Source organism: Thunnus thynnus, chromosome 7, assembly GCF_963924715.1.
Source record: "Thunnus thynnus chromosome 7, fThuThy2.1, whole genome shotgun sequence".
Taxonomy (NCBI): Eukaryota; Metazoa; Chordata; class Actinopteri; order Scombriformes; family Scombridae; genus Thunnus; species Thunnus thynnus.
Window position 1 is genome coordinate 30286770 of NC_089523.1, and position 27024 is coordinate 30313793.

At 40.8% G+C, this 27024-nt stretch overlaps 1 protein-coding gene and 1 pseudogene across 1 annotated transcript in view; one reads left to right on the forward strand and one right to left on the reverse strand.

Annotated features, from left to right (window-relative positions):
• Positions 1-285: 285 nt before the first annotated feature.
• On the reverse strand, positions 286-9497 carry LOC137186904 (uncharacterized; annotated as a pseudogene).
• slc8a2b (solute carrier family 8 member 2b) overlaps positions 9008-27024 on the forward strand; it is a 172964-nt gene continuing 154947 nt past the window's right edge. Inside the window, exon 1 of the mRNA XM_067595470.1 lies at positions 9008-9828. The gene's annotated coding sequence lies outside the window, so the exon portion shown is untranslated. The remainder of the gene's footprint in view (positions 9829-27024) is intronic.

Below are 27024 nucleotides of genomic sequence, written 5' to 3' on the forward strand. Positions count from 1 at the left end.
TCAACCTTGCATACTAGATTCTTTACATTCTGTATTTATAATCTTTTTCCTATTTTTTTCTTTTTTAAACCTTAATTTTTAATTCTTCTAAAGTTGTAATACTTGTGCGTTTATGTTACCTTTTCACAAAGCCCGGGAAACGCAATTTCACTTCTTCATAGGCAGCATTTATATTTATATTTTTCATTTAACAGATGCTTTTATCCAAAGCGATGTACATATGAGACTGATACAACACAAGCAGGGATCTAGTCAGGAGACAACAAAACCAGTAAGAGCCATAAAGCTTAAGTTTGAGCCCAATAGGACGTAGATGCCAACAGGCAGTGCAACAAGGCAATGATTAGAGTGCATAGAAGCATGTTTTTTTTTTTTGTTTTGTTTTTTTCTCTCCCTACAGTTCATCAAGTGCAGAGGTGTTTGCGAAAGAGCTTGGTCTTTAGTCTTTTCCTAAAGATTGAGAGTGACTCTGCAGATCCACCACCGGGGAACTACAGAGGAGACGAGTCTAGCTGGTGACTTAGGGCCCTGTTGTGGTACCAGGCGCCTTTCGTTGGCAGAGCGTAGTGAGTGGGAGGGAGTGTAGACCTGAATGAGGGAGTTCAGGCAGGCAGGAGCCGTTTTAGTTGCTATTTTGTAAGTAAGTGTCAGGGTTTTTAATTTGATGCGGGCAGCAGCTGGGACCCAGTGGAGGGATTTGAACAGCAGGGTGACGTGTGCTGTTTTGGGCTGATTGAAGACCAGACGCGCTGCCACGTTCTGGATCATCTGCAGAGATTTAACTGTACACGCAGGGAGGCCTGCCAGTAATGAGTTGCAGTGGTTGATGCGTGATATTACGAGAGCCTGTACCAGGAGTTGTGCTGCATGCTCAGACAGGTAGGGTCTGATCTTCCTGATGTTGTAGGACGAATCGACACGATGGAGCGACTGAGGCCACATGAACCTCAATCAAGTTTCAGGCAGACTTTGTGGGCATGAGTTGAGTATTTGATACTGAAAAGTATAAATGAAGCTGTGTTGAAATGACAATAGTGTTTGAATACTTGAATCCTTGAATGCTTGTGTCCTGCTGATTTGTGCATATTTCTTTGAGTTTTCGCTGCGTGTGTTTGTGCGTGTTTGTCTGTGAATGTTTCCCCGCTCGGACCTCCCGCTGGTTCAGTCGACTGAAAGAAAAACAGACAAATAATGAGAAAGAAAGAAAGAATACGAGGACAGAATATTAGAAACGAGTCTCAGTATAATCACTACACCACTAACAGGCTCCAAACAAACCAAGTTCAACAAACTCCTCTAAGACTGTGTCAAGAAAAAGTAATTATTTGCTCTATATTATAATTTATTGCAGGTGTACTGAAGATGTACCATAGACTGTATATAAAGATGCATGTAACGAGGTGTGACGTCATCCATTGGTTCATTGTGAATCCACATCACAATTATAAAAGTATAGAAACAAACAAACATCATTAACTGACAACAGAAAACATGAACTGATGAGGAAGGTTTGTGGCAATTAAGGTGCTGATGGTAGTTTTTTTGCCAGATGAGGAATCAGTGGTTACTAATCACAACATTAACATTCACAGTTATCTGCATACAATGTATTTTTGTCACATTTGCCAGTTGGACCACCCAACAAAACAATAGTTTTAATAATGTTTGAATCCCAGATGGGTACAATTTTAATGTGACTATAGTATCTTTCAAATTATCTATGTATCATGCTGTTTTTTAATGAGACAATCATGGTGAAAGACTTCATGTGAGGGCTGTGTGAGCTTGTATCTCATCTGAACGTTATTCAATAATTTATTCAAAAATTTGATGACCGTTGTTCCATGTAACCCACCTGTCATATCTTCCTATCTCTGAGGAAGGGTAAATGAGAATTAAAATGGCTAAAAATAAAATAGCAGTGTGATATTACCATAAAAATCAAACACCTACATACAAAAACTAATATCCAGATACAGCAAAGTCTATCATCAGCCTGCATCTGACACTTAAATAAATGAACATTGTTCATACATGACTTCTCCTCCTCTGCCTTCATTCGCTATGATTTAATGACACGTTATATATATAGAGAGAGAGAGGGAGGAATCTCTCACCGCTGCCTGCACTCATTTACATAATCACCACAATAGCTCTCACACGCCGGGACTCATGTGATACATCACATCATTTATCTGGATGGAAGCAGGAGAGTCGCTGCTCCGGGCAAACCCTGTTCTGACTCTATGTTTATGTATAATTTAAGACACTGTGATGTGTGTGTGTGTGTGTGTATTTCAGTGTGATTTGTGCTTGTGTGGGTGTACATGTGCGTTACATGCATCTGTTCTCTGTGCAGTAGATCCTGTTTGGAGATACGCCCTAAATTACCTGACCCTAAAAAGCCAAAGGTCAGTGACTTCTTGCGTATAAAGAGCCCTGAGCTTGTGTGCGTGTATGTATGTTAAGACTTTGCTTAAGATTTATAGCCATTAAGCTTTATAGTGCAGTACAGAGGTCATTCTGGGGTCATCTAGCCAATCGGTTCCCTCTCTTCTTACGTTTAATGGTTTTTACTAAAAGCTGCAAGAGGCCATTTTTACTGTGGTAGGATTTCGTCTCTAATAATTCATGTGGCAGAGAAGAGAATCAGTGTTGTTTGTTTTCTTTATGTGCATCCAGATACATATGTTATATACATAGCATATACTGTATATGGCATTCACAGCCTAAACAAGACTGCAGACACGTTAGCTGCTCAGTGAGGCTCAAGTTAGGCAAAGTCCTAAAATTTGCTAATGCATTTGCTAGTGTTTAGTACGGTGGCCCTGAAGTGGAAATCACAACAACATTAACTTCTACTGGAAAAGGTAGGTACCTGCTATCGACAAAGCTTGTTGCTGATTGGAAGGACGCACTGTTTGTCTTTTTAACAGGCCAATCAGCGATGATCCTTGTCAATAGGAGAGTGTCCAATCAGCAACAAGCTTTGTCGATAGCAGGTACCTACCTTCTCCGGTAGAAGTTAATGTTGTTGTGTTTTCTGCTTTTGCGGTTGTGTTTTGGTATTTGTTGTTGTGATTTGCACTTCATAGCCACCGTAGCTTAGTGCTAAAATTAGCACTAAACACAAAGTATAGCTGATGACGATGGGAATATCATTAGTTTTGCAAGTATTTGGTCAAAAACCAAAGTAACAGAAATTAATTTTCATACCTGATTATGGCACTAAAGTCAGAGGATCCTCACAGTTACTACAGTTCACCTTGAGGGGGACGTTAGCGTCTGCAACAACTTTCATGAGACATTTCACTCAAGACCACAAATACCAACCTCATGGTGGTGCTGAAGGAAAAATCAGGGGCTCACTGAAGTCATTAGGAAAGATAATATTGAGATATTTTGCCCCAAAACAAAAATGTCAACCTCTTGGTGGGGCTAGAAGGAAATCTCATCCTAATCCATCAAATAGTTGTTGATTTATTTCAGTCTGGTGGAAAATGATGGACCTACAGACTGACATTGCCATTCCTACAACCGTGCTGCTAAAATGGTTAAAACATACAGTGTACGGTGCAGTTTAACAACCTTTTTCACTCCAAGAACTTCTGCTTGGCTTCTGCTTTTGGCTTCTTCTTTTGTTTCCACTTTGTTCCTGGAACTAAATTTCCACATTGCTCGGGAGCTGATAGTAAATTCAGGTTCCAGGTACCTGCGGAGTTTGCTGACAAGTGCTTTTGACTATGATTGGTCAAGCAGATGTGTCATCACATCACAACAAGAACAACTAAAACAAACATAACAACAGTAACCAACATTATACTAACTCATCTGTATGGAGCAAGACAACCAATACTTTATTATAGAAAATACAGGTCATGATATGTGTGTGCTGGAACAGTTTTGGGTGACCAGTACCTCGGATGGATTCTACGTTGGTATATAAGCTTGCATCTAATGTTGATGTAAAAATGTAGAAAATCAATAACAATATCTACACCACCTCTTACTCTGTTATCCATCTCACAGCTGCTTCACTTCCCTATCAAACAGCGAATCAAATAATACAGTTAGTCCTGCTGTAGCCTCTTGTAAAGGTGAATATCTGAAATGTAACGGTTTGTGAGATGGTAGCACCGAGCCTTCCTAGGTTCCTAAAGGAGACATATCATGCCATTTATATACTGTTATAAAATATCAGATTTATAAAAGTTGAGGTGAATGTATGTGGAAAATGCTCCTTGCAAGTCAAAAGCCAGGGCTTCATCCTGCTCTGAATGCTTCTGTCATGGACTCATGGTTTTTGGACATATGGTTTTTTTGGGTTCCTGTGTTCACTCTGTGTGTCTGTTTGAGTCCAGTTCTTCTTTATGGTTACTGAGCCTGTTAAGGTTTCAGTCACAGTCCGGCTCTGTGTCCCTCGGTTGCTATTCTCCTCAACCTTTCCTCCCTGTTATATTAAGACTGGACTGTGTTGGAGGAGACTGATTTTAGACTATCTGGCGTGATGTTAAGTTGCCTGTATTTGTTTTTATTGCGGTCTGATCTCACACAGCTTACTCACTTATTAAACGCGTTGTGTTTTCTGGGTTTTGGTTTTCTGTTTGCTCTGTGTTTCCCTTCTGTGTTTCCTGCACTCCTCCCCAGCCTGTTTTTCCCTCCACACCTGCCCTGCATCGAGCTCGTTAGCCCTGCCCTGCTCTCAGTGTTTTTCCCCCAGCCTGCTCTTCCCTTCACACCTGCCCTGTATCAGCCTCGTCAGCCCTGCCCTGCTCCCTGAGTTTCCTCCAGCCAATTAGTCCAGTCAATCTAACTCAAAAAAGGGCGCAACCCAGGAGAAATGGTCCTAATACCCTCCTACATCATATATTAAAAATATACCTTTGCAGATTTAGTGGAACATACTTTTTTTCAAGGTCAAAAGTGACATGGTCTGGGTAAAATGGTGTTAATATTGGAGGGTCTTTGTACACCTATCCAACATATTTAGTGTATTTTCCTAAGTTTTTGAGGTCAATCTTTCCAATAAAACACTTTTTCAGAGGATATTCTAATGTCTTATACCTGTATCTGGAGCACTACTAGCCCAACACCTAATTTTATGCCAAATTTTCCACTCAAAGTGTGTGTTACACTGCTCCTATGGGTGTATCTGCAACTAAAATGGGTAGAAATTTATTTTATGTATTATAATAATAATAAAATATTGTTATAAATCTGCCTCCTGCCTGTTCTCCTGTCCAGTCACCTGTTCCCCGTCCCCTCATCAGTTCAGTTTGTATTTCAGTCCTGGTTTTCAGTTCAGTCTTTGTTGGATCCTTTGTTCAGTTTGATCTGCTCATCCTGTATTCTGTTTTTGATCAGTCAGCTTTTGTTTTTGTCTGCACAATCTCTGAATAAAGAAGTTTCTTCAGATTTTTTTCTCTGCCTGCTTCTCTTCATGACAGCTTGGTTTATAAAGTTACCTTCATCTCCTTCTCGTGATGACGTCAGACAGGTTGTTTGCATATTTCCGATCAGATTCGGGCTCAAACATGTACAGATTTATTTGTATTTTGAGCAAAGAATGAGGAAAAGGTAGTGAAATCTTGCTACTATTTGTTTACGTAGCCTCTGAGGGGTTAGAGAGGTATGTTGAGCCTGCAGGGTTTTCAATGTCATGAAGGTGTCTCTCTTTTCTACATCACCATGGTAACATGCTGCAAACTTTACCTGGTCCGGAGCAGGTTATGTTCTGAGTTTTGGCTTAAATCAGCAATAAAAAGTCCTTTCACTAACTACCTGATTTGCTGCCAAGTCTGTTTAACACTGCTGCTGCTGCAGCTATTAGAACACTGATCAGAAAATTGATTAGTAATTTATAATACATACCATTGATCTGATAGGTTATATTGTACATTTGTAATGGTGCAATAGGTTTGGGCTACTTGTTGGATGGGATTTTGTTACAATATATCACACTGTATTTCAAGTAGTAAAAAATAACAAAACTAAAACTAATGAAAAAATACTTCAAACAAAAATAAATAAATAAATTTGATGAGTCTATTGGTATTTATCACAGGTAATATTTAATCTATAAAATTAATTTCACTTTGATTTGGCCAGAACCTGAAGTGATTCCACTTAGAGTCAGACCTGGATGCACTTCTTGAGTATAATGTTTAAATCTGCTGCATCAAGTTTAAAGTTTTAAGAGCTGCTCTGGATGCGGGAGGCACTGAGAGTGCATTGAGTGGTAAAATAAATATATTAACTAATTAACGAATTTAGACGATCAGCAATTTTCTGCCAGCGTTCCTCTCTTGCCTTATGTGCAGAAACAGCGTTGCTTTTTGCTGTGATAATGTATTTATATTATTCATAGCTCTCCGTTATAATGACCTGTTCCTCCTGACTGAAGCAGATGGCACGCGATTGGTCCATTTTGTGCAGAAGAAGAGTCAAATGACACGCCAAACGCCCCCTTTTATGGGTTGATATTTTGAGTAAAGAACAAGAAAAGTAAGTGAAATTCTACTACTATTGTTTGTTTACATAGTGTGTGTGTGTGTGTGTGTGTGTGTAGCGTAGCATTCCAGGAGCTGACCAATCAGAACAGAGTGGGCTCATGGGAGGCGGGTCTTAAAGAGACAGGAGCTAAAACAGCCTGTTTCAGACAGAGGCTGAACTGAGGGGCTGCATACAGGACCAGTAGAAGATAAATCGGGAGGTTTTTTGAACTGTAAATCATGCAAAAATATTCCAGTAGAGCCCCAGAATAAAAAACAGACTTGGAAATGTGCAGAATATGTCTTCTTATGAGAAGCCCCAGGTTACAGGTTGTGAAGCTCACGCAGTGGAAAAGAGATCAAGTTCTTCAACTTGATTTAAAATATGAATAAGAATTGAGTCAGTATACAGAGGCGGGCTGTATCCACATTAATGCACATAAATATGAAAACACTAGAGATATCTCTGTTTAGGTCTCCCGTCAACGCTAAGCTGCTGTTTTTCTACACCAAAAGATGTTCTTCAAACTCTACATGTCACAAAGAGAACTATTTATTGAAAATTAACAGAAATTGAGCAGACGACTCAACAGAAAACTGGACTTAAATACAAACTAGACTGATGAGGGGATGAGGTGCAGGTGGAGAAATGTGCGGAGAAGCTCAGGTGAGGGGGGGATGAGGTGATGAAAGAGGTGAACAGGAAAGGAGCTGATTGGCTGGGGAAAACACTGGGAACAGGGGGGCGGATGTAGGGCAGGTGTGGAGGGAAAAAAGCAGGCTGGGGAGGAAAACACAGGAAGAAAAAACAGTACAAACTGAACAAAAACCCAGAAAACACAATAAAACCAGACAGGATCGAATGCTATACATTTGAAATGCTGGTCTCGTGTTGTTATTTTCAGAAAACTTGAGATTTTGGAAAACCCTCATGTGAGATATTGGATACATTTTTGAGAATCAGGACCTGCTGTAGCACTGTTATCTGTTCATACCCAGCAGAATATCATTAAGCTGCTTTTGTTGTTGTTGTTTTGGTGTTTCAGAGTGGACAACAATCTTTTAGAAAATGACTGGAAAACATCAGTGTGGACAGAAAGTCTTTGACATGTAAATGTAGCCACAGATTTCACACCTTTAAAAAGCAGAAACACTTGAATTTTCTTAAAATATTTAATGTTTACCATTTAAATTCTTTATATTGTACCGTAGAGTACTGCATGGTTGCATTGAGTTACAGCTATCAGTGATATATTATTGTTATTACATCATTATACTCATAATTTGTGAAGACAGGTGGGCAAAACCTGCCTCAAATCAACAAGACGTTTACTTTAAAGTCTGAAATCTGAAAACACACTTACTCGATAAGCCTGAGGAGTTTAGGAATAAATTAAAATGATTAACAAGACCTGGAGCTGAATTTGTTCATTCACAATTCATGAGAAAGAAAGAAAAACAGGCTTTGAGGTGGTAGCAATGTAAAGAAAAAATACAAAAATAACCAAAAAAGCTAATATTATCTTTAAACAAGTTCATACAAAAGAGAAATTCCCTCAATACCAGCAGCAGCCTCACACTCTGAGATTAATTTTAGCTTTAAGTTGAGCCTTTTTTTCTCACCCTTGTCCCGAGAATGCTGACAGAGTGAGGAGGGGATGAGGAAAAGTAGAGGAGAAGAAGGAGAAGTCTGGTGGATGAAGTGAGAGGAGGAGGAGGAGGAGGATGAGGAGGAGGAGTGAGTCTCAATCTCTGACAGACTCCACTCGATGGAGTCTTGGAGGTGGATTTAGCACGGTGTCTCTATTGAGACAGACTGCTAACCGATTGGCTGAGTGTATTTCCTGGCTGCTTGGTCAGCAGGCTTCAGCAGTCAGAGCGGAGCTTAAAAACGTTGCACACCGGCTAAGTAATTGGCTCTGCTCAATACTTTGATAAATGCCCCCTTCTCTGCCCCCCCCCCCCCAGACCTCCTCTATCCTAAACGCCCCTCTGCACCCCCCCCCCCCCCCCCCACCCCCCCCCCTCTTCAGTTATTCGGCTAACTGAGGAAATGTCAAACAGTGGCGCCTGCTAATATCCGAATTTAGATATTAGAGTGTCAAGTATTATAATGTATAATGTGATGTCTAATATTAGAAAACAGGGAGATGACTGTCGAGGATGTAAGCCATGTGGGCTGCAGAACATCCTGTTACAGTCATAGTTAATCAATTTTCAATTTGCTCTTTGTTTTTTCTCCTCCCCTCTGCACTTGTCACCTCCCTCCTCTCCTCTCGTTTTTCTTCTTCCCTCTCCTATCCTCTACTTTCCTTTCCTTTCATTTCCTCTCCTCTCCTCTCCTCTTGTCTCCTCTCCTCTCCTATCCTCTACTTTCCTTTCCTCCCCTCCCCTCTACTCTTCTCTCTGTTCCTCTCCTACCGTCTCGTTTTTCTTCTTCCTTTCCTCTCCTCTACTTTCCTTTCCTCCTCTTTTTCTTCATTCCTCTCCTCTCCTCTCCTTTCCTTTCTTCTCCTCCCCTCCCTTTTCGTCTTTCCTCTCCTCTCTTCTCATCTCCTTTCCTCTTTCCTCCTGTCCCTTTCCTCCTCTTCCCTCCTTTTTCTTCTTTCCTTGCCTTTATATTTGTCACCTTTCCTTTCCTTTTCTTCTTTTGAACTCCTCTTACCTTCCTTTCATCCCTCCTTAATTTCATCCCATCCATCCCTCCTCCTTTCATCTCTCCTCTTTTTCCTATCCTACTTTGCTTTTTTCCCTTTTCTTTGAATTCTCTCTTTTTATCTCCTTCCTTTCTTCATCTCTCCTCTAAATTTATAGCTTCTCTCATTTTATTACTTTTTCTCCCCTCCTCTCTTCTACATCTTTCCTTTCCTTTCCTCCTGTCTCCTTCTGTTCTTCCTTCCCTTTCCTGCCCTCTTCTCCCTTTTGTCTCCTCATGGCATCTGTCATCGGCCTCTCCTCTCCTCTTCTCTCCTCTCCTCTTCTCCTCTTCTCCTCTCCGACGCGCATTACCCTGCTCCTCATCCATCCGCGTCCCCGTGGACAAACCACGCTCCTCTGCACCCCGCCCGGCTGCGCGCTGTGTGTGATGTGTGTGTGTGTGTGATGAGGGACCGCGGGGAGGGAGGAGGGGGGGGGAGCGCGAGTATGTGTGTGTGAGTGTGTGTGTATGTATGTGTGCAGTTTGTTGAGTGTGTGAGAGAGAGAGGGAGAGATAAACGGAGAGAGTCGAGCAGCGGCGGAGCGCAGTACCGAGGACAGTTTTCTCTCTCCAGTCTTTCATACTAACATCAGATACTATGCTTATTGCTTCGAGTGCGGGCTGGTACTAGAATAAAAGGTAAGAAACAGTTCTCTTACAGTTCTGCTCTGTTTGTGTACAGTATGTGCGGGTTTTTTTTTTTTTATTTTTTATGCGTGTTTGTGGTTTGCACTTGCTCATGTGTGCTTGCATAGCTCCATGCGGGCATCACTGGCTTGCTGATTGTGGCTGTCTACGACCATGTGGAGCAGCTCTCCGGTGCCAAAAACGTCTCCCTGGAAGTGTTGTTGGCGCCTGTATATGGGTAAATTATATATCATAAGCGATCCAGTGTATTTTCCCATAAAGACGTGCCAAAGGATTATCAGTTTTGACAGGCAATTATCATAATCTTTGAAATGAATTTGACATATTTACGCTCGACATCATCAGTATCATGTTTGCTGGTCCAACCCTGAAGCATCTCTGTGTCCTACATTCCCCCTGAAGTTTTTTTTTTTTTTTTAGCAGCGTGAGTGAAATGCTAAGGATGTTGCGGGGGTTTTGTGAGATGCACACAGACTACATTAAGCCCCCCCTTTACCCAACGCTTGCATGCAAAGTTCTTCCCCCAGTTTAATGAGCGTTACTGGGGAGGAGGGGGGGGACACACCATGCAGCCTGGCAGCGCTGGGAGTGTGTAGAGTAGGTTTTCAAGCGCAAGGATCAACAACTCTGACAATTGTGCTGACACTGCCTGTATTAAAGCACAGAGAAAAAAAAGTTAATCAAACATATCTGCTGCTGTCTGGATCTGGTTTTAATCAAATCTACGTTTCGCGCGTGACTTCCGCTGATGAGAAATCGTAACTGTAGGCTGCGTTTTTGCTCTGTTGTTTCATTGATGAGATCGCGTGAGGTTGTTGTGATTTTCTCTGATGTTATTGCGCCTCTCGGCTGCGGAGATCAGCGTCAAGTCAGCAGAGAGAAACGAAAGACTTCTGGTTGAGCTTTCACAATAAAAGCAAACAGCTGAACTGATGTGAGACTGCTGAGCTGCGCGCGCTTCATAGACTAACTGTAACCAAACTACAACTGTTGTAAAAATTAAAGATAAAAAAATTAAAAATGTGTGCTCTTGTTTTAGATGGTTGTTGCGTACATTTGTCCTCATTCCTGTCAAATAATGTTAGGGGATAATAATATTTTTAAAACCAGAATGCACAATTTCCATCTCGATCATGTTTAAATCTAGCGTTGATCTCCACATCTAACACATTTTTAAAACATTTTTTCCCCTTCAAAATATTTATTATTTTTATCTTTTATCTTGAAGGCTGCTTCGCTAATTCACAGACTTCCTCTTGTCTTTTTCTGTCCAACTTGACGCAGCAGATTGACGCGTCCGGGCAGGGCTTTTGGGTGGGATGGACGATGTTTCTCCACCTTAACGTCGCCCAATTAGGGATTCATTATGCCGGGATCACCTCCCCCCCCTCCTACAGTAGCTACTCAATGACATATTTTAATGCTTTAACTGACTGAACGACTTGTGCTTTAAAACCTCTTTGGGGTCGGGGGGGTTGCAGCCACTGTTCATCAATGTTGCGTAACGGTGTTGTGGATAGTAAAAAAAAGGTATTGTGTTATGGGGAATGTGCATGAAGGGAATACTTCAGGCTGCACAAAACGATCAGTTCCATAAATGCATTTACAGGAAATACTGCATCTTATTCTGCAGGATTTCTGAAATAATGGGTCAGCTCAGCAATAATTTATATCACATTGTGCAAGGTGTTCATGCAGGCTACTGTATGTCTTCATTCATGTGATTTCAGCCTTGAGGCAGATCTTCTGGGCACAGAGAGGGGATGCACATCACTTGCTTATAAATGTAAAACAGTTTTATGCATTCAGCCTGTCTTGAGTTTTAATGAAGGAGTCTGTTACAACAGCCGTGCTGCAGCACGCAGGCTGGAGAGAAAGAAGGAAGGGAAGAAGAGAAGTGGGGGATCCTCCTCCAGTCCACAGCGGCTGCAGCAGGGCTTCCCTGGGCTTTTCCTCTCCCTCGCTCTCTCTTCCCTCGTCTCTGCAGTTTTTCTGGGGCTTCCCTTGTTTTCCCTGCACCAGCCTTCAGCCCAGCCCTTCCTCCATCCATCTCCGTGTCTACGAGGCCCTCCCTCCACCCTTAATAAAAAAAAAGGCTGTAGGATGTTGTAGCCATGCAGCATGTTTACAATAAGGCTGCAGCAGACACATCATTTGTCCTTGTTTTATGAGTAATTAGAGCCGTGTTATTGTCAACCTCAACTCAGGGTGTACGCTGTGTTCTTCTTGTATGGCTCCTCAGATTTGATCACAGTAATGAATAGACTTTTTTGCCTTTCTATCCTTTTGATGTTTGATATTTGCTTATCTTTGTACAACTCCACCAACATGTTTAGCTTCTGAGCAATATCCAAGTGCTGCTTTACCTTTTAAATTGGCTGATGGATTATTCATTAACGCCCGCTCCCTCCTCTCTCCATCTCCTTCTCTCCGTCTCTCCCTCATCCTCTCCTCCATTATCTCCCAGCTCTCTCTCTCTCTCTCTCTCTCTCTATCTCTATCTTTCACTCTTGCTTCCTCCCATCTTCTCTGTCCTCGCCCCTCCCTTCTCATCCTTTTCTCCCCGCTCCTTCGGGATCTCCTCCCATCCTAACATCCTCTACGTTTTTTTTTTTTTTTCTTTTCTACACTGTGTTACATTTCACGGCTATAAGACACTTAGCAGATTCTCTTTTTCCCGAGCCACTTACACACACATGGAGGCATATGTTCCCCTGTTTTCTGCATCTTTTAACCTTTATTTACCCAAGGGATGATACGCTGCGCTTTCATCACCGCCCCACCTCACAATCATACATTTACAAATCACACTTGGGAAAAGCTCCAGCACAACCCACAGCCTTCCACTGTTGGTTCCTAAGCAGCTCTGGTGGAGCAGAAGGCCTGTAACATAACTAATTTACTCTCCGACTTGGCTGTTAAAGTGGTAATCTGCAACATTTTCATAGAATGAAATATTTCTTTCTCTGCTCTTATGATTTAGCAGGAAAACCACATCCTGACACATTTTCCAATCATTGTTTGAAACACATTATGTGTTTACAACAAGCAGAAGAAGGAAGTGTGAGGTTTGTATTAACAGAGATATGGACAGAGAAAAGAATGACACTTATAGGAACTCGAACATCATCAATTAGAAATTCAAAGAAAAAGATAAAAAACTATAAACACTGTTTGGCTGAAATGTGATTTCTGGGATGTGCTGTCCAAAAACACCTGCCAAGAATTTGTGACACCAAAGATGGGGACAAATAAAACTTTAAAAACTGTAAAATCTAAATGTGTTTTTACAGAGAATGTTCAGTATATATAATTTGAATAAAAATATGCATAAGGATAGACAATCATAGATACATGTGACACATGTGGCAAGTCCTGTTGACTGAGCGAGCGAAGGAGATCTCTGTGTTTGTTATGCATGATGACTTTCTACGATACACGGTTATGGCCTTTGGCGTACGTAATGCAGCGTTTGGTGAATGTTGTTCAGTCGTGGGTTGAACATCAATCTGGCTAAATGTGAGTTTGGGGAGGCCACAGTGACCTGTCTTGGAAGGGTGTTGGGGGGAGGTCAGGTTCGTCCTGTCCAGGCGAAGGTGGAGTATATTATGGCGTTTCCTGTTCCAACCACCTGAACTGAGCTTCGCCGTTATTTAGCTATGGTTGGCTATTACAGGGGTGCCAGATATTTTTTATTAGAATAAATGCAGTAAGTCATGACAAAATTGTGAAAATGTCCAACACAGCACTACAGAATCTCCCAACTGTGACTTTTATGTCACAGAAACAAATGGAAGTAGCGTTTCGTTATACTGTTGTAAAACCTGTTAGAGAGGAGGTTGAGGTGGACATTTGGGACCAGTAAGAGTGTGACTCTATCCCGTTTTTCTACCGACAATTACCAACTTTTAACAAAGTAATTATTTGTTTAATCATGACCACAATTGATCTGAAACCTTTGTACTTAAACCAAACCTTGGTTCCTTGGTCCATACCCTCATTTTCAACCAAATTTCAGGAAACCCTGTTAAGGTTTTTAAAATATTCTGGGAACTAACAAACAAATAGGATACAAACACATTACCTCTTCAGTGGAGGCATAAAAAATCCACAGATTACTTCAAGCAGAACCTTTTCTAGAGGGATTTCCAATTTGTTGACAACGACAGAAAGAACTCACAAACAGCAAGATACCAAAGAAATAAAAAAGAAACTTTTATCTCCTTTATCAAAGTAACCATCATCCTCTCTATCCTCTTTTGTCTCAACACCTCATTATCCATCTATCTCCTGTCTTCTAACTCCTCCTTCATCCCTCCTCCGTCTCCTCCGTCTCCTCCGTCTGATTGCTCTCTGGGGAAACATACAGGGCTGTTCCCGTACTTCTAGCCTCTCATCCACTGCTTCTTTTCACAGTTTTTAATTACACAAATGATCTGGCTGATTGGTGCAGGGTAAAATTATTTGTGTCTGAGTGGAGGTTGTTACACTGGCTCATATAAACGGAGACAGGGGGATTGATTATTTTAGGCAGACAGACTGACTGGCTGACATTTGCTGGAGTCTGAAGAGCTGTTATTTTGTAGGGTTTAACTGTAAAATCTGAAAATGGCAAGCGCTGCAGTGACATGTGTTGCTCCCCCATGATTGGCTAAAATTGGTTCAGTGTTATGTGAGTTATTGGCGAGTGGCAAACAAATGAGCAAATAAATGTGCAAACAGGCTTTTTGCTATCCCTACAACTCCAATTTCATCTTGGATGACAAGAAAACAGGGAGATTAACTTCAGGACAGAACAGACAGACGGAGCCTCTGGAGCACCGATGTCCAGTAAGATCCAGGAGAAGGACTTTGAGACAGGAAGACAGAAAACAAAAGCTAGAGATTAGATAAACAGAGGAGATTTATGAAGGATTACAGGAACAGAAAGCCGGCCAAAAAAACCTGTCATACAGGACAGACAGGAGGACAGAAGAGAGAATCTTTCGTTTCATGCATTAAGCTTTTAGTCCTTTAGTTTAACAGGAAAACTGTGAAAAAAACAGAAATCACTGCACAGAAAAGTCTGCCTGATAGGAATAATAATGAACTCAAACCAGTTTATGTTAGGAACCTAACAATGCAAGGGCTCATAGACAAATATGTAGACATCTGGCAGTGTCACAAAAAAGCTTCTCAAATTCAGGTATTTCTTCACGTGTTCACACCTGGTATAAACATTAAGAAGAAGATACAAGTGTGAGGAATCAGACGTGTTCAGACCCCCACTGGGCCTCGTCAAGTCTCAAGTCTTTAGTCTACGTTCAAGCCGTCATCAAGTCACAGTTCATCACCAGCAAACTGAAAACTAATGCAAATGCTTTCGATGCAGAAGCCTAATAATTAAATATTCCAGCTGTGTGGTTATGCAAGGCCTGCCTGTTGGCGTATCATCTATCTTTTATTGATCTGGGAAGGTTGAAAAGGTTTTCCTTTAAAGCCAAACTCTTTGGCTTGAGACATAAATATTTTCTCCTTCTCTAGAGGGTTAAGTCTCAAGTAAGCAAAGTCTCGCAGAAGTCGTGACTTAAAGTTATAAATCTTAAGTTTTCAGACGACACCTGTGTTTTCCGGTGTCGATAGCGAGTGCGTTTTACTTCTTTGTCTCCCGGAGTTACATTTGAAATCACACATGTATCGACCACCGAGGGCAGGTAACACACCTTGAGCTGCTAAACACAAATACAAGAGAAAAGTAGCTTTAGTATCTGTTTACAACACAGCTAAACAAACTGGGTTTAAAGGGTTCATTCAATTCAATTCAAAAGACATTATTCATCCCTCAAGAGGCGATTTAAGAGAAACAAGTGTGCAAACAGAAGTACACATAGACATTACATCACATTGTTTTTTTTTTACAAAGAAAGAAGTATATTGAGCAACTAGGATCTGATCTCATGCTGCAGCACAGTGGGAACACAGTAGTCCACACAACAGCATAGCACAGTCAAAAGCAGTTGTTTACTTTTGCCGTATATCCACAGGCCACGTTGGTCCGCTTTAGCAGCAGCATCACAGCAAGCAGAGCCGACTGCGGACAACCTGTGACGACCTCGAACAAGCTCGCGTCTTGCATGACTCAACACCTTTAGCTAGAAACCAGAGAGAAAGCTTTGTTTAGCTCTCAGTACTCTTGTAGCTTCTAACAGGAGATTTGTGGTTTTTTTGTTCGAGTTCAGTCTCTCCTGCGTTATACTTTCAGATGCTTGGAGAGATATTTGGCACCGTTTGGTCAGCAGAGCAGTTTTGTAAAATATTGCAGGGAGAAATAGTACAAGCAGGAACAGCCATAGTGAGATGTAAGATGGAGAGCTGCAGACAACAAGATATTACTGCATTCCATTGTCCATTTTTTATGTTTTATTTGTATAGCCCAATATCACAAATCACGAATTTGCCTCAGGGAACTTTATAGTCTGTACAGCGATAAAACATCCTCTGTCCTTGAGGGGGGGGGGGGACCTCCGGGAGAGCAACAGAGGAGGGATCCCTCTCCCAGGACGGACAGACGTGCAATAGATGTTGTAGAACAAGAAAGACAAATGACAGAAATACAGCACAGGATATATAATGGATTTATAACGTATATATATATGAAGAAGGTGATGAAGAGGACGCTGTGCAGCTTCCAGGTGCCACCAGAACAGAATAGGACCTGAGTCACACACACATCCATCACCATGGAGACCTGAGAGGAGGAGGATAGACTACAGATGCACACAGGGGAGAGTCACATCACACCATTCACATACACAGAGGAGAAGAGACAAGAAAAGACATTATTCACACAGGACAGAAAGAAGGATAAAGACATCATTCAGAGAGAGAGAGAGAGAGACGTGAGGTGAGGAAGATGAGGAACCAGACCCAACAACTCTGGAAATGCCATCGACAGCCAGGGAAGTAGAGCGGTTCCAGGATTGGGTGCTGGTCCAGCAAAGAGATGCCTGAGAGACAAACAGAAGGTTAGAGAGATGCAAAGGTTATCAGAACAGCTGCAATAATCAATAATCTCATCGACAGGACAGCATTTAGTCAATTCATTGAGACAGAAAACCGAAAACCAGGAACACCAATGCATCCGACAGAAAACCAGTACACCTCTGACATGTCATCAAGGTCAACAGCTTCTTTAACCTCGCTGTACTCGCAGTGGAAAAACAGTCGTAGCGTGCGAGAACGACTCGAACCGCTCACGGCCGTTCACGACACGGCTCGACATGACTGCACCCGCCACAATGGAAAAACCTTGTTTGATGACAAGTTGGAGGCCTGCAGCTTTTCACCTAACAGCTCGTTGTGAATGTTCTTCCATTACTCCGTTCCATAAAAATTGAAGCTCGTCCACTAACAGGAATCACAGATAAAGACTTTTTTTTTGTTTTGTAGATGTGTTTTTGTTGATCACCAACCTTTGCAATACACTGCATCTCCTGTGGCTGCTTCACAATAAAATCCACCCTATAGTTTGACAGTTGCATGCCGTAAATGTGAATTAGGAGCAGTAGGAAATGTTGGGTTTGCATTAGCAGTAACTTAAGCAGCTCTGATGTGGCTGTAGGGAGAGATTGGTAAACAGGAAGGCTTCTATCCATGAGATGCGGTTAGAATAGCGGAGTGCATGCATGCATCATTTCATGTATGTCAATAGGCAATTTAAAATGTGGGCAAGGTGGATTCTGCTAGAAACAATGAGAGCTTTAGAGAGGTAATTACTGAATGGCTCTTGCAGAAAAAAATAGATTGTATTGAAAAAAATCAGGTCTACAGGTCTACAGTCCTGCTCCTGCACCACCGACGTCTCTAATCTGACAGGATGACACGCTGCTAAACCTGATTAGCTACTTGTGACTTTTGTTTTCAAGCTGATTCACTTGAAATCTAGTTTTTTTCTACCTGAAAGAGAAACAGGAAATCACAAAGATGGCAGTTAAACAGGCCGATTCCTGGTGAACTACAGCAGAGAGAGTGCGACAGATTCTTCAGACAGACACGTAAGGACGGAGGGCTGCATGCATGTATCATTGATAAGCTGACTACAGGCAGTGTGAGTGTGTGTGTGTGTGTGTGTGTGTGCGTATCGTACAGTGGGAGGGTTGGGAAGAGAATAACTGCTGCAGTGGTTGCCTGCTGAGAGACAGCTCCTTAGTTCTCCTGCAATGAAATAATGAAATCACGCTCTCTTATTATCAGATAGGTTTGACACTGTGTGTTGTAGAGACAAGGGAACACACTCATACACACACATCCTATGGAGAAATGGATTTTATGTGTTGTTTTATTGTCAACTTTTACACCAGTGATGGGGTTGAGCTGAACTGAGCTTGTTATCTGTGTGACAAGGTTACACCACCAGAGTAATTGTGACATATTTCCACTCATATTATATTCCTCTCACTCTCCTGCCACCCAACCAGTGTCTCTCCACTACTTAAAAAGCTTCTTCCTGTCCATCTTTCACCTTTACACTTCACCCCGGCCGGCCCTCTCCCTGTGGCTGCTCTCCTATGTTTATTTCTAATTTCCTTTAATTTGCATTGAATTAACTTGTTACCCTTTTGCTTAACCTTTCCTCTACATTATTACTTATATATGTGACCTCACTCATCCACATCTTCTCTTCCCTCCTGCTCTCATCCCTCTCTCCAGCCTCAGTCTCATTAATATGAATGAGGATTATAGTGTCATATGCATGGCTACGACTTGTTTTATTCCATCTACAGATGCTGGTTCCACTATGAGTCTTACAGGCTCAAACTTCTCTGTTTATGTAATCTGTACTTTAGTTTGTGTGTGTGTGTCCATGTGCTTTTAAAAGTTTATTTTTCTGGGGACGTCCAGTTAGTCCAGTGGTTGGGACATTCCTGGTTTGATTTCCAGTTGGGAATCTGTGTCGCTTGTGACATGATACACAGTCTTCACACTATTCCACTGATCTACAGGTGGCTGTAAAAAAAAAAAAAAAATCAGCTTTGCAAATGTGTCATGAGGAAGGAAATGGATTCACCAGGTTTGTTAGCTCACAAGGACACACATAATGAGTTTTAGTGAGTAAATGTCAACATGACTTTTGTTTGTTTACAAGAAAACTCCACAGGGCTCCTTTTAGGAGAGCTGGATACAGCATAACGCATCAGCCTGGTTGCCAATTCGCCCCAGTGGTCAAACACGGTACTGCAACAAAAAGATTCCCCATAGCCTGCCATTATTAAAGAGATGTCTGTAAACCTCAAACAGCAAACAAGGTCAGTTCTTACTCGTTATAGGTTGAATTTTTATCTATTAAGATTAAATATTTGTAAAACCTTAAAGTGGAAAAGTCTGTGGTCATCTAGACATCTAGTTTAAACTACACATTTAAAAATTAAATGTTTAGACGTCCATGGTAGAATAAATGTGCACAGAGCTGTTATGATTTGCTATGAGTAAATCCAATAATTACGGCAATTCAATCCAAATGAACTGAATTTGGTTCATTTCTCACTTCTTTTACTTCCTCTGACCTCAACTGAGTGATTGTGCGTCAGTCTGCCTGTTTTTCCCCACGCTTGAGGGATCGTTCATTAGCGTGTTTGTGTGTGTGTTTGTGTGTGTGTGTGTGTGTGTGTGTGTGTGTGTGTGTGTGTGTACAGTACGTTCTGTCTCCACTCAGTGATTGCCTATTAAAGGCTCAGAGGCCTGCCCTGGCATTAGGATTCCTGTGGGAATGAGACTGCTGCAGGGGAGTTTACAGCTAACATGAGAATCAACTGCAGGGCATTTTAGGACCGTTCCTTCTATCTGTTCTTTTATATCCTGCTTCCATCTTCACGGCCTCTCTTCTATTTTTGATATTAATCCACCTCCCGTATCACACTTCCCTATTACTGCCCATACTTTTATCTCTCATTCATTTGCTTCCCTGTCATCCTCCAAATTTGTTTTCTCTGTTTTTTGGATGTTCTTTGTTCCCAATTCTCTGTTTTTCATTTGTCTTTCCCTCCAGTTTCAGTAAACAATCTTCATTTTTCTTCTTCTCGTCCTTTTCTCTTTTTACTGCCTATTGTTCATTTTCTACTCTCTCACTTCGGTTCCATCCATAAAATGACTTTTTCTCATCTTTTATCAACTCATTTGTCATCCTGTTCTCTTTTCCTCCTTTGCTTTTATCCTTCATCTCTTTTTTTCTCTCGTCCATTCCCCATCCACCGCTCTCCTCTCTCTCTCTCCTCCTATTTTCTTATCATTTATTTACTCCTTCTTGCATGTTTGTTTTTCTCCTCTTGTATGGGATGGCAGATTGGCGGATCAGTCCACAGCTCCTCCTGTCCATGTGTTGAATTGTCCTTGAACAAGACCCCAGGCTAGACCATTGGTGTGTGTTTGTGTGTGTTGACGGGTGAATGAGAGGCAAAATTGTTCAGTGCTTTGTCCTTTAAAGGGGACAAAACATGCTTTTTGTGGTATTCTGTTATTTTTATACAGTTATAATATCTATGTCAAACAAGGTTAAACGTCCAAAACTTGAGGTGCACGTATGTAAAAATGCTGTTTACAAGTCAAAAGCCAGGACTTCAACCTGCTCTGAACACTTCATTTGCAAAGTTACCTCCACTTCCTCCTCGTGATGACATCAGATTGTTTGCACACGCCCACAAACGGATGTCCGCTCTGTAGCCTTCGTTGCTAAGGTTGTTCCACAGGTTGTTCACGTTGTCCACCTGCATATTTCGGATCAGATTTCAGCTCGAACATGTCTGGATGTATTTAAGAAGTTTCCATTTCGAGTAAAGAATGAGAAACAGAAGAGAAATCCTGCTGCTGCTGTTTGTTGACGTTGCCTCCCGAGCTGCCAGATGTCGACCGAGATTAAGCTTCCAAGAGCTTTAAAGAGACAAGAGTTAAAACTACAGAGGCTGAACTGAGGGACCAGTATTCTTTGAGTATTATTTTTATTGACACATTATCATATCAACATATAAACCACACAAAAATCAATACCCAAAACATGTGCTCACACACACACCAGGGGAGGGGATACAAGTAAGATATAAAATAAGAAAAGTTCATCTAACCTACATGTCAGCACATAACAGTACAAATCATCCATATGTGACTGTTGATTACAGCTCATCAAAAATAGGAGTATTAAAACAACAGAAGAAGAAAAAACTAATCTATATATAAATACATATCGAGTCAAATTGAGTCCAGATGTTGCAAAAAGGGATCGTAAGATTCTTCCCATTTATGTCGACCTTTTAAATTATTAAATCATAGTTTCTCTATGTGGAGTTGGTGTCTTCCAGTCTCTGAGAAAAAGTTTTTTTTACCAGTACCATGCCCGTCAATAAAGTCCCTGTCAGTCAGGAGAGAGAGTCTAGTAAACCAAAGAGAAAAAAAGAAACCAAATTGGATGAATTAGGGAACAAAATAAATACAACAATGTACCTTCATTTTATTTACATTTATCACAGATTGGAGACACAGAACGGTTAGAATAATGAAAACTGTGAATTACTTTGAACTGAATTAACCCGTGTCTGCTGTTTATTGAACAACTATGAATACGGGGGAGTGCAGTCCTCCATATTTTATGAGGCAACACAGAATTGATTTCTCTTTCCCGAGACCTCTTAATACAGTTTCCAGATATAGAATCCGTAGAAAAGAAATTCACAAATTTAGAGATAAGCTTCTTACTCTCTGACGAAAGACAATTCCAAAACATGTGGACTCAAAATGGGGGATGTTTCCCCTCACAAAATGCTTAAGATGCATATAACAAAAAAAAATTAGAGTGAGGTAGATTGTACTTAAAGCTTATTTGACACTTTTACTCATCATGTAGAAAATCTGTTGTCCGGCAATGCTGGAATAAAGGCGTGGTTGTGACAAAATGGTGTATATTCAGTGAGTTTCTGACAACAAAACTGTGACTTACTGATTTAATAGCAGGTGCAGGATTTGTAATAAGTAAGGAAGACAATGAGACATATGGTTTTATTACGGACATGAGCTCTAATTTTAGCCACAGGAGTTAGAATTCAGTGATTCATGGTCTGGAGAACCCCATTGCCAGTATACCAATGCCCTAGCATTAGCTGCCCAATAGTAATCTTCACATGCTGGAAAACCCAGACCTCCATCCAGAGTGGGTCTAAATAGATGTATTTTTGATAGTCTGTGTTTTTTATAACCCTGAATAAATTCTAAAATGATTGACTCTAGCTTTTTAAAAAAGTCAGCTGAGATCAATATCAGCAAATTTTGAAAGAGACATAAAGATTTTGGTAGAAATACCATCTTAATGGCATTTACTCTGCCAATCATAGATAGGGGCAAAGTCCTCCAGTAGTCTATGCTGCGTTTTAATTTATCAATACCTTCTAAAAAAATTAATTTGAGCAAAAGTTTAGGATTTTTTTGAGATTTTAAGTCCTAAAAATGTGATATAATCCTAAACAACCTGAATGGGGCAACCCTCTAAAATGATATTTTTTCCAATAATCATAAGTTCACTTTTAGCCCAATTTATAGTGTAACCAGAAATTTTACTGAATGACTTAATATATTGTAAAAGAAAAGGAATACCCACTTCAGGATTTATTAAAATAACAAGTAGATCATCTGCATACAGTGTAACAAGACATTCTGATGAACCAGCTGGAATACCCTTGATGTGAGGAAGACTTCTTATCCCAATTGCCAGCGGATCTAGCGCTACATTGAATAACAACACAGACAGGACATCTCTCCGTCTCACTCCCTGATATGGACTAAATGGCTCTGTTGAGATATTATTTGTTATGATGGATTTAGGAGAGCGATAAATCATTTCAATCCAGTCCACAGAAATCTTCCCAAATCCAAACCTCCTCAGAGTTTCAAATAAATAAAGCCATTCGATAGAGTCAAAGACTTTCTGGGCGTCCAATGTCATGACAACTGCTTGAGTGTTTTTACCCCAGTCAGATTAAAACAAGCAACGCACATTAAAAAAGGAAAGCCTGCCTGGGATAAAGCCAGCTTGATCTGGGTGGATAATTGTTGCTGTATGCTAACTTAATTTAGTGGCCAATACCTTTGTTAAAATTTAGTTATCAAAACTGAGCAAGGAAATGGGCCTATAATTAGCAAGATTAATGGGCTCTTTTCCCCTTTTCAATAACAGACATACATTTGCCTCCTAAGGAGAAAGTGGAAATGTTTTCCTTGCAATTGAATCATTTATCATCCTGAGTAAGAAAGGTGTTAAAATCTCATGAAATGCTTGGTAGAACTCAGCTCTAAACCCATCTGGTCCTGGACATTTAGCCTACCTATGGGGAATGCCTTAATTGCTTCTACTAACTCAGCAACAGAAAACCTTCTTTCCAGAAGACGCTAATTGCTTTCATTTAGATGTTGCAAAGGTAAGGAACCAAAGAACTGAGAGTAATCTGTCTCTGTTGCTGCAGAAATAGAGACTGGAGTAATATTATTTAAAATGATTGTTAATATCTTGTTGATCAGTAAGTATTTAGACTGTATTATATGGGTAGCAGTTTTTGCCAGCTCACCTTTAGGTTGTCTTGAGAGTAATTTTTGAGGTTCATCTCTTCATTCAAAATGTTTTCGTCTCATCTCTAGTAATAGACTACAAATCAGAATCTTGTTATAGTCAGACTGTAGCAGAGATGTCTTATATATATTCGTTCTATATGAATAATTTCTTGTTCAATTTCTTTCAGCCTCTTAAATTTTTCTTTCTTCCTTGAGGTCTCAAAAGAAATAATGAATCCTCTTATGGCAACTTTAAGTGTTTCCCAGAGAGCAGAGTAGAGAGATTTTTGTTCATGTACTCCTTAAAACCTGGTGATGATAGTAGTGGGATAAGGAGCACTGTAGCTGCAGAGTAATGGGACTATGATCAGAGATCAATATACTGTGATGAAGTGTGTTACTAATATTGGAGATTGAACCAGCCTCCACTATAAAGCAGTCAATTCTAGTATATGACTGGTGCACATGTGAGTAGAGTGATTATTCCTTTTTGTTGGGGTGTTGTATTCTCCAAATGTTTACCATGTTTATTTAGTGTTTGAACAGAATTAATTGTTGGAGGAGCTTTAGAGGATGATCTGTCTAATCCAAATAGCAATTAAAACTGCCACCAATAAAAATATTGACGGAAATATCCTCAAGGAGTAATTCAAAAAATTTTACGAAAAAACATAGGTTCATCGGAATTTGGGTCATAAATAATCAACCAAGTTATCGGAAATGAATTAAAGGACCAGTGTGTAGGATTTAGTGGCATTTAGTGGTGAGGTTGCAAATTGCAACCAACTGAATACCCGTCCCCCCCCTTCCAAGTGTGTAGGAGAACCTACAGAGGGCGCAAAACTTGCAAAAAATGCAAAAAATGCAAAAATGGTTTGTCCATTCTGGGCTACCGTAGAAACATGGCGGTGCAACAAGGTGGCCTCATAGGAAGAGGACCCGCTCCCTATGTAGATATAAAGGGCTCATTCTAAGGTAACAAAAACACAACCATTCTTATTTTCAGGTGATTATACACTAATTAAAACATACTTATGAATATTATATTCCATTTCTGCCAAGTCTGTTCCGCTAAATGCCACTAAATCTTATACATTGGACTTTTAATATTATCAGAAATCAAAATAAATCTCCCGTTAGGATCTATAATCTTGGACTTAAGTAGAAATGGAAGAGTATTATGAAACAGGATTGCTACACCCCTTGCCCCTCAATGTAAAGGGTCCATGGTACACCTGTCAGAGGAAGTTAAACAAAGTAGTAACTGAGTGTCCAAATGAAACAGAGAAAATACTGAGCTGAACCACACACCCATACCACCCCACCCATCGAAAAAGAGGAAAAATACCCCATAATCAATGAGGAAATACAGGTCAAACAGCCAGCAGCTGAAAGTTCCTCCCAGAAAAAACTTAATTGTCCAGTCCAGGACCAGTATAAGACTAATAAGCAGTTTTTAAACTGTAAATCGTGCAGAAATACTCCAGTACAGCCCCAGAGTATAAATATAGACCTGGAAATGTGCATGATATGTGACAATTAAGGTGGAAAAAAAAAGTGCAGACTAGTCCGTTTCCAGTTCTCCCGTCCTTTGTTCGTCTCATCCACCTTCTCCATTCTGTTCTTCTCTCTCTTCTCATCTTCTGCCATCATTCCCCCTCCTTTCATCTCTCCTAACTGCACTTTTTTTTTCTCTTTCCCATCATTTTATCTCCTTTCCCCTCAAACCTCAAACTGTTTTCCCACATCCAACTCCTCTGCCTGTCAGTGCTACAGTATCTGTTGTCATCTGAGGGTGTAATCACGAGTATCGGTGCAGCGTGGAGGACTCTGTAGAGCACTCGTGTAGGCGGCTGTAGGTTGGATCAGTGCTGAGTGGACTGTAGGATTGGAGAGAGCAGTGATTTTGGGACTTCTCAGTGGTGCTACAGGGTTACTTTAATGATACGCTAGAGATGAAAGGTGCCCACTGAATGACCCACTATTTTATAACTTCTCTTCTTCTTCCTAAGTCTCAATTCTTATCACATCTGTTTAATAACTATGGATATTTTACTTTAAGTCCGCATGAAAAACTAAGACATTAGTACATAGGTACATTCTTCATTCTTAGATGACAATTATTCTTCTGTTGCATCAAATCAAGCACTCCTTATTTCTCAGTAAGTACCATCAATGACTGCACTACACAGATACAAATTAAATGCATGTGAGAGAGACAGAAAAGAGTGGATAAAATAAAGGAGAACAAAATTAGAGTCATGGATATCAAGGAAAAGAAATTTTAAAAAAAAGTTCTTCTATAGCTGCAGCATCAAAAACAAACAGCACATATATATATAACCACACACATCAGCACAAAACACAAAGCTTTGAAACTATCGAGGCCATGAAAGCTACAAGAAAGTCCCTGCAGCTCGACAACGCAAACATTCACTCTGTAACGGGAACAACATAAAGCACATCAGCAAACCAGAAAAGCTCAAATAAGCACAACGACATTTCAGAGACACGTTTCTTTTAAATGAAGAAACTACTGTGCTTCATTCTCTGTATTTTTTAGTCTCTTTAGTAAAAGACAAAATGTTAATAAGACTTTATCCAAAGTAATCAGTAAATATCTTCTCTCTTGTGATCCAAGATCTTCCCACTCATCATCCTTTTTTGTGTGACTGACAGATTCATTATCCACCTCATCATCTTTTACTTGTCGTCCTCCTCCTCTGTCCTCCATTCCTTCCCTCTCTCCCTTCACACATCATCCCCCCCATAAGCTACTCTGCTTTTAAACCCCCCACCACCACCTCCTCCCACCACCACCACCACCACCACCACCACTTTACCTCTGCGTGTGATTGACAGGCAGTAAATGTGTCCACTCATGTGTCTCCTCTCTCTCCTCAGGGATTAAGACAAGGAGAAAGTGAGTTATTAGTGGTTAGTGATGTCATATAGGACCATACAACGTGAGTCTCTTCTCTAACGTAACACCGACCTGATGTGTATTTTGTAAACTTTAACATCTTTAAATGATTTATTAAGAAAAACGATTGATGTGCGTGGTACTTCTGTTTGTTGGCTGCGTTGTGGGGAAACTTATAGGGGATCTGCCGTAGCACCCGGGCAACGACGGACCCCCTCAGGACCCTACGGAGGGGGAGGAAGAAGAAGAAGAATCAGGGAGAAACAGGAAGAGAGAAATAGGATGGGCGGGGAAGGGGCGCAGAATACGAGAGCGAAAGAGGGGGATAGGGTTAGGTGGGTATTTATAGGAATGCTGGAAGTGGCGGAGTTGAGGTTCGGTCCTGCTCCTGAAACTTCATTAAACAAGTTTAAATTAAAGGTTAAGATGGTTTCTGTCTGCAGAATTGAAATTCAGTTCAAGTAACTGTCAGTGTACATCTTGTTTATTTTTGTTTGTGTTCAGACTGACTGAGTTAGAAAACAGCAGTCTATTAAATCAATACTCCACTGAAAATCTTAAGTTCCTCCACAACATGGCTAAATATGCTACTCCTGTGTCTCGCTATCACCTCCTGAACATACTGTATGGATCAACTGTGGGGAAGGGTCTTAATTGGGAGACATTTTTGCTCTGACTCTGGGTCGACTTTGGAATCCGAT